This window comes from Euphorbia lathyris, chromosome 5, assembly GCF_963576675.1.
Source record: "Euphorbia lathyris chromosome 5, ddEupLath1.1, whole genome shotgun sequence".
Lineage (NCBI taxonomy): Eukaryota > Viridiplantae > Streptophyta > Magnoliopsida > Malpighiales > Euphorbiaceae > Euphorbia > Euphorbia lathyris.
In genome coordinates, this window is record NC_088914.1 from 24,096,049 (window position 1) to 24,100,848 (window position 4,800).

At 43.3% G+C, this 4,800-nt stretch overlaps 1 non-coding gene across 1 annotated transcript; it reads left to right on the forward strand.

Moving 5' to 3' along the window:
* Positions 1-4,312: 4,312 nt before the first annotated feature.
* Positions 4,313-4,419, forward strand: LOC136231505 (small nucleolar RNA R71). The gene has a single exon (XR_010689882.1). It is a non-coding gene; the product is annotated as a small nucleolar RNA R71 (small nucleolar RNA).
* The last annotated feature ends 381 nt before the right edge of the window (positions 4,420-4,800 follow it).

A 4,800-nucleotide genomic window follows, 5' to 3' on the forward strand; every position in this document is an offset into this window, starting at 1 on the left:
TTTGATTAAAGAGAGGAATGGTAAGCATCGAACATCCACTTTACTTTTCTCTCTATTTTCATCATTTTACTTTCGTCTCTATCATTTTTTCCCTTTGATGTTACCCTTTTATAATTTCATCTTTTTCTTTTATTTTTTTTTGTTCTTTTTCATAATTTTCCCCTACCTTTACCTAACATAAAAAGGGGTCCAATCTGCCCCTCCCCCAGTTGACACGACGTGTCACTTAGGACAAAAGGCGGATTTGGGCCCCCAAATCCACATTTCTCACTCTCTACTTCCCATTCCCCCCCCCCAACCACCCCCATTACTTCCCAATACCCATTTTCACTACCTTATTCATCATTTTCTCTCCCCAATCCATATATTTTCACTTCCCAACAACTCATTTCAATTCCCAATTCCACTTCCCCCTTCCCAATCTATCTTATTTCAATCCTCAAATCATCTTTTTCTCTTCTCAATCCATTCCACTTCCCAATTCTACTCCTCCTCTTCCCAATTTATCTCCTTTTACTTCCAACATCATCTTTTTCTCTTCCCAATTTATCTCCTTTTACTTCCAACATCATCTTTTTCTCTTCCCAATCCATTACTCTTCCCAATTCATCTTTCTCACTTCCCAATCCATCTTTTTCTACTTCCAACACCCCCAAATCCCCACACTTCTCTCTCTCTCTCCTCCTTCCCCATCTAAAAATACACCACCATTTCTCATTTTTCACCCATACAACTTCTTCCTATCCTTATTGTGCATTTGAACTTCTTTCCCTGCTAACTCCTAAAACACCACCCTCACAATGAGCGAACGAACCACCCGCTCGAAGCGTTCGGCTGCTAATACCCGAAAAGGGAAAGAGACCGCCCAAAAACTTCGTCACGACCTTCCCGCCCTCCTATCCCACAACCACAACCCACCCCCAATCTCCCTTCTCTTTCTCTCGAATATGGTTGCCCCTTTTCTCTCCACTCCGAAAAGGAGGTCAAACGGTATCTCTCCATCTCAGCAAGCAAATTGGCCGTCTTTCCCATTTTTGACAAGGCCTATCTTTGTGATAAAGGTTGGTTGACGGATTTTGAAGACACCCTCACGACAGTTGGTTGGGATCACTTCTACCATACTCCCTACACCATCTATCCATCTTTAGTCGAAGAATTCTACACCACAGCCGAGTCGGCTATGCACAATCGCGACTACCTTCTCTGATTCTGACTCATTGGCCACCCCTACACACTCAACAAGGCGTGGTCCCAATCTAAATACCTCGTTCGGGTGAGTTCTACTCCTCAAACCAATTGGCCCGAGGACGTGGACGCCCAAACATATTGGCATCAACTCACGGGGGAAGTCGAGTTCAATAAGAAAGACCTTCAAACCCGCCTTATTCGCAACCCCCTTCTCAACCTCCTCAACAAATTCATCGCATTCGTCTTCATGGGAAAAGCAGAGGCCAATCGAATCAACGAAGGGGAACTCTTTCTCCTATATTGTGTGAAACACGGTTTATGCATGGGACCCCACCGGTATCATTGAGGACTCCATCCGCACCATGAACACGAAGAGGAGGGCCAAGCTTGGCCTTGGGCACATTATCACCATCATCACCCAAGACAAAATTGACCACCATGTTTCTCCAACCTTTTAACTCTATCACCAAGGAAGATTGGATCCCCCCACCTTAAGCATATCGGCACCACCACGGACGCCGGTAGCTCCCATCAAACACCCGAACCAACACAAGACATCGAAGGGGAACACGAGGAAGAACCACCCGGCGCTCCACCACCATCTCACATGCCCTCCGACTTTCACTACTTGAACACTCGCCTCGACATGTTGGAGTTGGCTCATCAACAAACTCGGGTGATCGCCCAAGAAATACAAACCCGCGTTGATTCATTGCTCGACGGTCAAGCCACGCTCATTCGTGGCCAAGAAGCCATTCTTCGGGGTCAAAAGCAAGCCAACACCCATTTTGCTAGCTTCGACTACTTTGCTCAAATGTACGCTTCGCACCATGGGTTTCCTTGGCCACCACCACCACCACCTCAATAAAATGGAGTTTCTTTTCATTTTTTGTGTTTTGTGAATCTTTGGAATTGGTTCACCTTTTGTTCATGTGGAGGGGTCGTACACGCCCGCACTCATGTTCGTAGGTGTGCTTAGGTCGTGTTTTTATTTCGTAGGATATGTTTTGTTTTAAGTCATTAAGTTGTGTAAGTTATGTTTTAGTTTATGTCGTACTTTAGGTTGTATTTTTTCCCCATAAGTTTATATTATGTTTGTGGTATATTTTTCAATGTTTTTATAATTATAATAATAAGAAAATATATATCTATAAATAAATAATAAAACGAACCTATCACCTTCTCCAAATTTTTAGTTCGGTTATTTATCCACAAAATTAAATAAACTCGATGCGAAGGATCGGTTTGTTTGAAAAATGTTTAGTTGTGATTCCGAAGTTAGTGAGTTATTTTGTTAACCAATCAAGTTGCAAAAATGGACAGAGACTTCGTCACATCAGGTAACACGGCGTGTTGACCCTGTGACATGCCGTGTCAAATTAAAAAAAGGGGCAGAGAGTTCTTCGCATCAGGTGATACGGCGTGTCATGCCCTTGACACGACGTGTCACACAGATTCTGATTTCTATAGATCTTTGTGTGAAAGCGATTCAAGACAATTGTAATTACGATTATACTCTAGGCCTGAGTTTTTGTATAAATATGAGTGTTTGACACTCATTTAGATATTCAGATTTTGTGTAGTAAAACTCTATCACCTTGAGAGCTTGTGTATTCCTTCCGTCACGCCGTCGAAGTTCCGTTCCATCCGCATCCACCAAGCTCGAGAGTTCCACCTCCAAATCCTAAGAGATGACTTTGAGTCTGGTTAGCTAGTTTCTAAGGGCCGATTCTTCTTCACAACTCCCCTAGGGTAGCATACAGACCTATCAGCCAACTGAATGGACATTCTAGTAGGTTGTGGTTCTCCTAGCCCTAGCTTAGCATACACAGAATATGGCATTAGATTTATACTCGCTCCTAGGTCACATAATGCATTTTCAATATTTAACTTGCCAATAGAACATGGAATTGAAAAACTCCCTGGATCCTTTAGCTTTTTCGGAAGCTGCTGCTTGTTCTGGAGTATTGAAGAGCAGTCCATGTTCAGTTGGATCATCGAGATGTTTTCCAATTTCTTCTTATTGGATAAGATATCTTTCAAGAATTTTGCATATGTGGGCATCTGGGCAAGTGCTTCCATGAAGGGGATGTTGATATGCAACTTCCTCAAGGTGTCTAGCACTTTTGAATTTTTCTCTTCAAGCTTTTTGTTTACGAGCCTCGCCGGATATGGTACATGTGGTACATAAGGAGGAGGTGGATGGTACTTCTTCCCTGGTTCCGCCTGGTCATTGTCAGATGTGATATCTGTCTCGGTTGGCTTCTCCTGGTCAGGAACAATCTGTTCCTCTTCTTTCTCGGCAAGTCTGGACCTACCTACACACTCAGCACTTTTATTAGTCATCAAAGAAGGATTAGTTTCCTTACCAGATCGTAGAGTGATAGCCATGACATCTCCTTTAGGGTTTGGTTCGGTATTACTCGGCATCACCCATTTTCCTTTTGATGATGAAGCAACCAGTTGATGAACTTGTGTCTCCAAATTTTTGATGGAAGCTTGTGTCTGCTTCATAAATTGCATCATTATTGTCTTCATGTCCTGTTCTACATCCTCCTTGGGTGGAACAGGCTGTTTGTAGTGTTGTTGAGGCTACCTCTGATAGTGTCCTCCTTGTTGCTGCTGGTATCTAGGTTGCTCCTGCTGGTTTGGCTGTCCAGTTCATCCGAAATTTGGATGATTTCTGGTAGCTGGATTGTATGTATTAGAGTACGGATTTGGTGGGTTCCTTTGATTGTATCCAGCATAATCACATTGTTCATGCTCACCTTTTCCTTGCTTAACTCCAGGACAGTTGATGTTGAAGTGAGGCCCTCCACAAAAATCACAAACATCATTAAATGGTGGTTCACCATGAATGGATGAGACATTGATCTTGCTGAGCTGTCTGGCAAGCTGTTCCACTTGGGTCGTCAGCTTTGAAACTATGTCACCATCTGCTGTTCTTTTTCCTTCACTCCTAGCTGAGTGCCAATTATAACTTGTGCTTACCACCTTTTCAATGAGGTCGTACAAGGCTTGTGGTTCAAGATCCTCGGGGTTACCATTCGCAATGGATTCAATCTGGATTTTGTACGTGTTGGTGACTCCATTGTAAAAATTCTGCACTTGCATCCACATGGGGATGCCATGATTTGGTACCCTTCTTAACAGCTCTTTGTACCTTTCCCATGCTTCGGCCAAGGATTCATCCTCTTCTTGCATGAAACGGGACACCTCATTTCTGAGTTTGATGGTCTGTCTAGGTGGAAAGTATTTCATCGGAAAAGCACTGGCCATGTCCTGCCATGTTGCGATGGTTCCTGGTTGTAGGTTCTTTAGCCAGTTCTTTGCTTTATCTTTGAGAGAAAAAGGAAACAGCTTCAGCCTTATCACGTCATCGGAGATCCTCGGTTTGATCGGAAAGTGTTGCACATCGTAATAAACTTCTGGATATGTCCATTTGGATCTTCCGACTGGTATCCATTGAATTGCACGGCTGCTTGCAACATCTGTATCATGGATGCTTTTACTTCAAACATGTTGTTCCCTTCGTTAGGCAACACAATACACGATGAGTGTCCTTCAGTGGTAGGTCTGGAGTAATCTCTGATTCTCATGACTGGCGGATTG